We start from the raw sequence: 11695 nt of genomic DNA, 5'->3' as shown, positions 1-11695 counted from the left end.
ATTAAATTTTTGATTACTGTTATAAACTGCAAATTCACATCAATTATATTCATTAATTTTATTTGCATTGCTTTATATTTAATAAAATTTGTGACATATTGACGAGCACAAAAATATTCAAATTTTTGTAAAAAATAAAAATCTGTTAAATAAAAATCTGTTAAATAAAAATCTGTTATATAAAAAGTGTTATCAAGTTATATTATGCAATCACAGAGAGAACTCTGCAACGTAAATGTTTGTATATCATTTTCGGATAAATCGACTGTTTAAAAGCGTGCGTTTGTTACAAGAAAGCAAGATACGTTGTAAAGCAAGTTTTTGAGGGTCGTCAGCAGATCAGGTAGTTTATCTTCAAAAGTTCGTTCGCGTTGCTAGTTTGCGCACTGTTACGATGCAGTTTTATCTTTTATCTTTTCTACCGTGAACTTTTACGGTGCTTCACAAGCGTCTATCGAACGTCGTGCTTTCGTAATACTTTTTTCACTATTTTTGCCATTAGGACAGTTTGACCGAGCAGAAAAAAAAGCTTTTTTACGCATTGATTCGTCTTGTGCATTGAAATTTTAATAGAATCGCCTTTGTCGCGCATATATGCTTTTATAATTTTTTTGGTTTTTTTAGCTTTCGCTAATTAAGCATTCGTATATCGTTATATAAAAGATGCTGGTTATATTTTCTACTTAATTTTACATATGTAAATGTCAATCTCGATCTAAATTTTTATAGAGTATGGAAACTAGTTATGTACAAAATATTGTGCATAAATTAGACAATCAAAATAAAAATAATTATATACATTAAAAAAATAAATAAAAAACCAGCAACTAGTTTTAAATTCATGTTATTTATGATAATGATGATTTATGATAAATCAAGAACATGAATCAAATTAAAAATTTTTAATATCCTCTAAGATATTTCTTAATCTAAAATGTTTCTTTTAATATATAAGATCTATTATTTAGACTTAAAATTAAAATATAAATTAACTCACCGATATGATGTAAAACTGGTCAAATTGTTCTTGTTGTATCTGTAAAATGCAAAATATTCAAATTATAACAGAGAATATAACAAAAAATTAATATTTTAAGAAAATATTATTGTGCGCATTGAAATTTTTATCTATCTTTCAAGCCAATATGCAATAAAATAATTTTCAAAAAAAATATTTCAAATATATAAAAGATTTGATAAAATGTATAAAGAAAAACCTCTTATATATACAAATATAATCCATTTAATATTATATTAATCTCTAAATATATTTTATTAAACACAATGAAATATTTTCAAAATCAGAAATACTTTATAGTTAGTAAATAATGCTTATGTGACAATAGATCAGGGATCACTAGTGATCTCCCTACAAAAAGTGCTTCGTACAGATTCGCTGATCGTCCCAGACTATTCCATAAATCATACTGGCTACTCGTCCAGAACGAGAGTGAATAAAGAGCGAACGAGATAACTTATCAAAGAGATCCAAATCTTTTATAGTGAAGATTTCCATCTATAGTAATTCACAAACATGTAATGTATGTTTGTGCACGCACGCGTATTGTATTGTGTTGTGATTCATCTTTTATAATAAAAATTAAAATTTACGTCTTTTTTACTATAGATTTTTAAAAATAACGTTAATAGATTAATGACATTTTTAGTGTTAAAATGACATCAAACAATATTATTCTGATAATTTTCAATTTAGTAATATGTAATAAAAATATATTGTTAAGTAATAATGCATAATACAAATATATTTTGTATTATACACATATATTTTGTATTACACACATATCTAACACAAATATATTATATATGATAAAAATATATTATTATGATACAATAATATATAATACAAATATATTATTATGTATCTAACTTTTGAAAATTACTTTAAAAGTATTTGATATCTTAATGTCATCACAAAAATCTCATTAAAATTATTTTCAAACATACAGCTAGAATAAAAAATATAAAAGTTGTATTTTTTATTATAAAATGACTCGATGAATTATATCGCTATGAGTTGTGCAAAGATAAGTCAATTAAATAGAGAGACAAATATAATAAATAATAGATAATATTTCGAAATTCTCACGTTTTTTGAAGTGATAGAGGAAACTCATAGGATATTTGTATCATTTAAAAAAATAAAAATGTTTGCTACATAAACAGTAAATATTATATTATATGTCACATAATATCAAATAGAATTGCATAAAATATTATCCATCGAGGCCATCGTGACAAAAAAATTAGTTCTGCGAATAATACGTAATAAATTACCTCATAATTGCTCCAACAAAGCCCGATGCCATCCCAGGCCTGCTCATCCTCTTCTAATTCTCTATTGCTGCATCTTCGAAAGCACTCGCAAAACACTCGCGCTTAATTACAATCGTGAACGCACTAATTACTCGAATATGACAATTGCGCGACATTTTGCACGACACTCCCGATAATAATCGCACTCCTCGACGCGCACTTTATTTTAATTGGGACGTAGATATCGCGAAAAAAGCATCGATATTTATCGCGCGAACAATCGGCAAATATTAAACCAAATATCGAATGGATTATATTTATTTTTTACTTCTAACCTTTCTCTCCTAACCTTGTACGTTATTTAAATCTAATAATAAATCTCTAATCGAAATCGCGAGTGTATAGTATCTTATCATTTAAAACGCGAATAAAAGTATAGTTGACTAGTAATAATGCTGTAATATTAATTTGACAAATTCATTTGCGAGACTGATTTTCCACGGATTATTACTCGCGCGTAATATCTCGAGTACAAATTTGATTATAAACATTAATTCGAATCAAATAATTAAGATATACGGTTTTCTTAATCGCAAGTCTCGTGTATATTGAATACCTCGATACGTGATGTACGACATTTCCCGTACTTTCCGCCATTTTGAATCGTATTTCGATGAATATATTACGACGTTTATCGATGGCCCACGGAATTTACGTCGGACCGTTGGCTTCCCGCTCGACTGTTACCTCGCGAATGACAAGGTTGCTACGTATGACGTGTTACACAGAAAATTCAATGTTTACTTTTTTGCAGAGATACACACATACTTCGCGACAAGGACAATGTACTCCGGGAACCTTGGCCTCTACTGCGGGGTAAGGGGACAGTGTAGCCGTGTGACGTCATCCAACGGTAGTGGCGCTGACTGGCGCTCACTTATTGACCTAATTATCAATTATTAATTATCAATTATCGATTATCGATTACCATAAAGAAATATGCTGACAATGAGTGAGATATGCGCACGATTTATCACAATAATCAGACATGTTAAATAAAGAATAATATTAAAAATATGTAGAAAATATGTACATATTAATACATAGAAAATCTAGTATTTCATTTGAAACAGTATATTTTTTTGCGATGATCAATAACTAGACTACACTTTTATGTTCCCCTTGCCTCGCGGCGACCTATCTGTTTGGAATTTTCTGGCTTTTTAATGGAAAATCTGTGCTTTCTATGTTACGATTGAAATACAGAACGTATTTTAAAACATTTTTGTACACTTTGATCATATTCTATGTAACGTTCAATTCATCATATATTTGCTATATCCAATAACGTTTCTATCTAATTGTAAGTATCTTTAATGATATATGATTCGAACAAAATTCGAAACAATTTTAATTATAATTTTACGCGTGTAATTTTTCATGTTAAATACAGAAACATTAAATTAAAGAATTAAAGATAATATACACATATATAAAATAGATATTAGAATATTAGAATTAAAAGAAAGGAAGAGAGAGAGAGAGAGAGAGAGAGAGAGAGAGAGAGAAAGAGAGAGAGGAGAGAGACATATCATTTATAATAATTTTATCATGTTATGAAAATTGACCAAGATTTCAACAGCGTTGCTCGAGCCTTACATTTTTATATCTGCTTACGACGCGAAAATTTTTTTGTCGAGTCTCTCTCCGATGACGCGTGTTTTCCCCCTCCAGGCGTTCTCCCTTTCCACTTGTATTACCCATCTATACTTCGCCACAGTCACATTGAATTAGTCCGAGTGTGAAGAGCAAATTGCTCTCGCTTTATGTTTCGCGTTGTGGTTTTTATTCGTCGAAAGTGATTTTCACGTGCGGACAAGTGTTGAAAGTGTCAAATTAAATAACGAGTAATCGTCTCGATGCGTGTATTAGTTTCCGCGATCGCGCGATTAATGTGTCTCTTTATATTTGTACATCGGCATGCTCTATCTGTCGAGACATTGCATATGGTGGATTTCGAAAATTCCAGATGTCAATCACAAATAAATTGACGAAATATCATGTTATTCTCCGCACGAATGTTCATGTCGCGAAAAATTTTTTACATCCGAGTTTTTTAAGCGTTCGCGGGAAATCACGAAAGCATTTTTGTGTGTGAAACTGTTCAGTCGTATTACAATATTACCAGCGCGTAGTAGTCCAAGGACGAATGGCGTTCGTGTATGTCGCATCTTTTTATCCGAGTTTTACGTCACGGACAAATGTCGAACATCGAATTACGTGACAGTTTATAGTTTCGACGCGTGGATATGATTAGTCTTCGTGTTCTTCTAACTCGTCTGTCAAGTAAATTTATAAGCAGTGTTGAAATAGAACGTAAATCTATAATTCACTTGTTACATATATAATAATTTTGGATCATCACGATGGCGCGAGAGAGATATAATTAGTACGACGTCCCTCTTACTCGTATTTCGCGTTATATATATATATATTTCAATCATGCTGTGTATTTAGTCACATGTATATTTCGGTCGCGTTTTTTCTGTACCAAGCTGAGCATTCTTTAATTTATCGAAAAACTGATCGAGATCTCAAAAGCATCGCTCGCTTTCTTATCTAGCGAAGAGTTTTTTTATGCTCGATTTTTCCCAGACACATTCACACTGTTATGCTCGATGTGAATGCGTCTCTTTGCGCGTCCTCGCTCTTTTCCTCCTTCCCGCCATCTATCATCTGCCTACTTATCTGTATCTATTTTTCGTAACCGTTTCAAAGTCGCGTCGTGTTAGCCTGAATATTCACGAGAAATTGCGGTCGCTCCGTGTCTTTTTATCTATCGAAAGTGAAGCGTTTCATATGCGAAAGATGTCGGGAGTGCCGAATAACGAGTGCTCGTCTTATTGTGTTTATTAGTCGACGTGTTTTTCAACATTGAAGTAACCTAACCTATCGCGTCATTGTACATGACAGACTTTTCGAGACTCGAATCTTGTGGAATTACTGTAATTGCGAGTCAATTAGTACATTCGTGGTTTAGTGAAATACATCAGTGTGTAAGTGGATCCTGAATATACGACCAAGGTTGTCATCCGCAAAGATAATTGGCTGCAGCGAAAGAGCAACCAGAAGCAGAAAGGAGCGACAAGCGATCATCGGATGCAGAAAAAATATGCAACCGCAGCGTATCGATTGGTGAGTAAAATTGATTATTATACATATATTCATAATTGTCGATTCATTTCTTAATTTATAGAAACAATTGTAGGAAGAAAAATTAATTTCTCGATTAGTAATTTATAATCTAATTATATATATATATATATATATATATATATATATATATATATATAAAATATGTTAACCGGTTATATATTTTAGCCGTAATTATTTGTTGTTCATTATATCCGTGATTACTAATTATTATTAATTGCTCAGTAATGATCAATATAGTTGTGTATTAGTACAATAATCCTATTACTTAATGCTCGATCAATAATAATTAATATCACTACATTTTGCACTAAACGTTCGGTATAAAAGTGAAAAAAATTTGAGAGATAGCTACCTGTAATTATTCTTTAATTTATAGAAACAATTAGAATAAAATTATTTTTTATTAATCATAAAATATTGAAAAAGTATTTTTTGTTATTCTTTAATTTATATATAAATTAGAACAAAATCTAAAATTACTTCTTATTAATGATTTATAATCTGATATTGTTATATTGAAATATTTGTACAAGTATAAATAATATATATAAGCATGAGCGTCGTTTCTATATTACATGTAGCTACAATTTTGCAATTGAGAAATTTTCAAATTTTTGCAAATGAGAATATTTCCAATTGCAGTAAATAAATATATTTATTTTTTCTCAAGAACAACATGAAGCTATCAATTTAAATGTCTAAAGAGATGACTTTTCAATCTCATTCCTTATTATTTATATAAGAGAGATACATAAGATTGATGCAACGAAAAGCGGAAAGTACTGCACGCTGAGCAATTCGACAATTATATTTACTCTGCTAATTATATCGCAGAAGCTGTGAGCTCACGCGTAGAAATTAATTGCCGCACGTTACCGTAAGCTGAAGTAATTCGTATCAGTGCACGGTCGTCGGTTCCCGTAGCTTCGCGCGTATCGGACCGCTATGACAGGTGGAGAACACATGGTCGATAGCAGTTATACGTCCCTTACGTTTGTAATAGCGACGCAGTGCGGTGTGTGAGTACGCTATCGGACCGAGTGTAAGCTCGGCTACCGTGGATGTACCGTATGTGTGAACCACGCGCAATGCAGATTGTCGCAGTCAGTAGTTTACCGTAGTACCCAGCGGCCCGGTGTGTAATCGAGTCGATAGAGTCGGTGTGCACTGGGACGATTCCGTGTCCGTGGTGCGATACGTTTGTTACGTTACATCTTCGCGTCATGGTATTAACGGACAACGTTACGAGGGTGTACTGCACGGTAATGATACCTTCTGCTCGGTGAAATTGATCGCTGTCACGGTAGCGCGGAGTTTCACATTAATATATAATTAATAATTTTCTCCACAATGACACGTGGCTGGAATCGAGCTGGCGCGCGTACGATCTATATTTATAATTTATTAAGTGTATACGTGACTTTATATCAATTTCCTTCTACACAGAGAAAAAAATGTATACTGTATTCAAGTAAATATTATTTATTTTAAAAATATCGTAAGTTTGTATATCCGCAAATACAATATATCATAAATTCATCACAAGCATTAAATTTAATTGTATATATTCTGAATTTTAGTAAGTGCAGTATTTTAGTCAAGAATATTAAATTAAAACAAATTTGGTTTGCTTACTACATAGAGTTGACGTAAAGTAAGTTTGATTTTTCTTTGATATAATTTTATAATATTCTTGAAGAGAAAATAAATTCTTTTTTTGAGTACATAATAATGAAATTTTCGAACATTTGTGATGAATATATTTTTTAAGACTATTATCAAGAATATATTCTCTTTGTTGAAGAAAATTACTACACTAAAAAGGAAAAACTGAGTAATCGCTTTTTTTTTGGCAGTAGAATGATATTTTTCTCTGTCTATATAGATTTTCGGAATAATTCTTTATAGATTTTTAATACACAGAAATTAAAAATGACATATTTATATTTATCATATATATTCGGAATCGAATTTAATCGAATTTAATCGAATTTATTTAAATATTTTAGAAAGCTGACGTTTCAAAAGACCTTTTAAATTAATTACGATAACGTTGCTTAGCGATAAATTTGCTTAACCGAATTTTCTTCCACTGTCTGTACTATAATTAGGATTATAATCTCTGAAAAGGCAACGAATCGTTAATCTAGAATTAATTAACTCAAGTCGTCGGTGCATCTCAATTTCACGTATAACTTGATGGAGAGAGAGAAAGAAGTACGTTTGCAAGGAAAAAAGAAAAATCAAACTGATTTCCGCGGCTCTTCAAATTTTGATGGGTTCGATTAAAAATGTATTGACAGCGGCATGCTCGAAATAACAGGCTTTCATAATTCTAAAATTGAGAAATGTACGAATATCGATAATTCGCAACAATATACATGTAAAAGAGAACACAATTCCATAGTGAGTAACACACGATAGTGCTACGTATAAACTAAACTTTGGGTGCTAATGAGCACTGCGATTAAGCAAATTTATTCCACTTGTGTATCTTCCCATCCCCCTCTTGCCCATCGAAGGAATATATATACATATATATCATTTTTGCTGAAAGCGCGTCGATCATGTGAAACCGCCTGGCGAGCAGTTTGCACCGCGATCGGAATCGAAATGTGGTATCTATTAATTATGTGCAAATTAATAATAATATGGACATTGTCACATCATTAAGTGCCACATATTGCATATTTAATAATGTCGTTGCGCATTCGCTCTTCATAGTGTCAACTTCGCTTCATTCGCACATGCGGTTGATGCGAATATTATTCAGGTAATCGCAATGTCATACATATACGTGCGAATGATCGAAAAGGTACGATTATATGCGCGATTCGACTTGAATTTCTGGCTCAAATATCTGGATTCTCTTGGAAGCAGTCGAATCATAAATTTTTATTCGCCGATCATCTTGCGCCTTATTTCCTTGATAGCTTAATCGTATACGTAATATTGTAAAAGGTCGATGATCATCGGCAGTATTTCTTTTTTCGCCGATGGAATGAAAATCGACCGCCGATTATCCGATGTCGCGAATGAATTTTTATTTAATCATCGGCGTCATGGGAAGCGGACGTCATTGATGGGGTGGGGAGGGGGAGAGGAGGACGGCAGACGGGAGCGCGGAGAGGATAACGGAAGTTACAGAAGAGGATAGTGCGATAATAAATATGCCCAGCGCCGGCAGCCATAAATCCCGCGTAATTGAATTTTCAACATCCATAACTGGCCGTCGCTTGGCGCGACCTCAGGAAATAGGACGGAACGGAACGTATCTTGAACGGGAGTTAGATGATTCCATTCCGCTTTTGAAAGACGCGGCCCTTTTCGACTTTTTCTCCTTTGCTTTCTCTCCCCCTCTCTCTTTCTCTCCTCTCTTTCTTTCCTCGCGACGCGATAGACAGAATGGCAATCGATTTCGCGACGTTCATAGTCAGAGACTATTTTTAATTCTCGTCTTCCAGATCGAGTCGCGGCTCGATGCAGCAGTCTCTCCTCCTCGCTCCTTCTTCGATTCTTTTTTCCTCTCGCTCCTTTGACTCCCAGCGAGCGAGGAGTTTCCTTTGACGCGAACATCTAATCAAGGATTTCCTCGATTCTTGAGCCTTTGTCCCGCTCGAACCCCGCTCCCACAGTTATAGCATTCTTCCTCCATCTTTCCCGCTTTCTCCCTCGATTTGACTTCAACTTTTTCTTTCTCCCTTCTCCTCTTATCCTCCATCTCATCCTTCTCCGCGTTCGTTCGTCGTCGTCTTGTCGTTGTCGACGTTATCGTCGCGCAGACTTGGCACGGAAAACTTTGATTGTATGTAAGTCGGAAGCGCCGGCAACGAAAGAGGAATATTACGGGGTGGTTGCTGTCGATTGTGGACGGTTGCCGAAAGCTTAAGCGCGGTGAAATTTTTGCTGATTGGAATTCTTGTCATTCAATAGCCCGCGCGTGTATTTTTCTCGGTCGCTATAGCGTATGCACTTGCGTAAAAAAAAAGAAAAAATGAAGGGAAGGAGAGCGGGGAGGAAAAAAGGAGGGAATTAGAATAGAAATCGCGCTTGTTCGCTGAAAACGGGAATTCCTTTCGGCGCGAATAAATTCGTTCAAAGGCGTTTCATCATTTTCAACATCTTGTAATATCGACGTGAACGCGATTTATTTCCGTCGCGATACGTATGTATACGTGGAAACGAGACAGACGGTACCTAGCTTGGAGAAACGTCGAGGAATCGACTAATGTCGGATGCCGGTTGATCGGCGACGCGTTATCCATTATCACGATAACAGCTAGAGATCCGGAAAGTGCCATAGCGTCAAGGATAATGATAAGCTCTCTGCCGGCGGCGAGAAACAAATGACGTACTAACTGCATATTAACCGAGCTGCCTAAATTGTCTGCGAGGCCCGCCTATGATCCGCCCGTTCAATGATCCGCACCGCGCAATTCACTCCTGTTTCACGGACTGGACTAAATTTTCTCGACCGACACGCCGGGCACGTAATCACCTTGTCTTCCCTGATGGATTAGGATACTCGTCGATGGAAACAATTATCGACAGCACGCCGGTTGACCGGGATTAACCGAAATCGTCCAATTAACATCCTTTCGCGCTATTCGCGTCGGAATCCCGCTAATTATTTTATCGTCGTAAGCGAAAATTGGACAAAAAATACATGGAGTCTCTCGCGCACAAATGGCGAATAAGAAGATGATCTCCGCTGCGACAGCCGGGATTATTCCGTCGTAATCTTACGTAAAAGCCTCGTCTGTCGCGATCAAAGTCCCGGAAACACGGACGCGTACATTCTCTTTGCGAATAAAAATATTACCCCGGTGCAATGTTCTTTTCGAAAGAGAGCGCGATTCTTTCTAGTCTCCGTCCGTCAGATTTCAAAGTTCTTCGCTGCGCTTCGGTAGTCGTATATTTCACGAGACGCTCCGTGCGTATATATACGTATTCATGGAGCAATGTTTCTTGCTCGCAAGAAAGTTAGACGGTAAGTTAGCACGCTGTCGCGCGTTATTCATTACCTTTGTTCTTTCTGCGCGATCGTATCCCGGACGATCGTGGAAAAAAAAGAAGAAAAAAAAATTACGGGAGATCTCGAGATCAACCAAGCTTACTCGTCGGTGTGTTATGATGTTCTTAAAGTTGAACGTTTGACTGAGACTGACTTTTATGACGATTACTTTCGACGATGTACTTTACGAGTGATATATTGGCCTTTTGCAATATTAACTAAATTTCTCATTTATATTATAATTGTGTTATCGAATAATCAATAATTTTTTAAAATAATTTTAAAAGTGTAATTTTTGGAAAATATATATATACTTGTATCGGAAATATAATCATGCGGCAGCGCCGGAAATAAATTATTATATTGCAGTAGCAATTAATTAGTATAATAACTGTGATATTACCGAATCGAAATATCCCGAAATATGTCGAAAATAGCACACGAAGATAGAACACGCGAGATAAGTAATATGGCATAACATATTTTGCACGAAATATATTCCGGGGACATGTTTCGTGACACACGTGGAACGCCATTTTCTGTGAACACTACTCATATAGCGTATCGCTTTCCCTCGGCAGAAAACGGAAATCCGCGGAGCGAATTAAGGGGATCAAGATAACGAGAGAATAAGGAGATCCTCTCAATTTTCCGTAACAAGCGCCCGACCAAAGGCTCTCTCATAAAGAAAGAAATACGTCTCATCCATGATATTAACGCATAAAGGAAAGCGTACATTATGCGTGAACCTTTATATTCGGCCAACGTAAAATTTCTACAGGGAACGACATTTGAATTACATAGGGGGCTTGCAATCTGTTTTTATCAATAGCTGAGCTTATCATCATCGAGAACTAATTCGATTGCGGGAAACTTGAACGCGATCGACGATTACCGGAAGTCTCGGTCTTCTCACGAGTGAGCAATTTCTCAGCTGGAGTTGATTTGTAGGACAATATTTTTCCCAGACTAAAAGATAACACATAAACGCGAACGTGCCGTGGTATTCTTCGGAGCTGTCTTCGAGTTGTGCTCATCTTTTTTTCTTCACTCTTCTTTCTCCCATCCTCGCTCTTCTCATCGACTTTCTTTTCTATCCGGGTTTCTTCCGCGCTTCGGGTGGCACGTGACCTCGTTCCCAGATAAGACAATGTTTCTCCACTCTCGGAGGACAGAAAGAGATCTCTATCC

This window comes from Camponotus floridanus, unplaced genomic scaffold (assembly GCF_003227725.1).
Source record: "Camponotus floridanus strain SB8 unplaced genomic scaffold, Cflo_v7.5 scaffold2, whole genome shotgun sequence".
Lineage (NCBI taxonomy): Eukaryota > Metazoa > Arthropoda > Insecta > Hymenoptera > Formicidae > Camponotus > Camponotus floridanus.
This window is presented reverse-complemented; position numbering follows the sequence as displayed.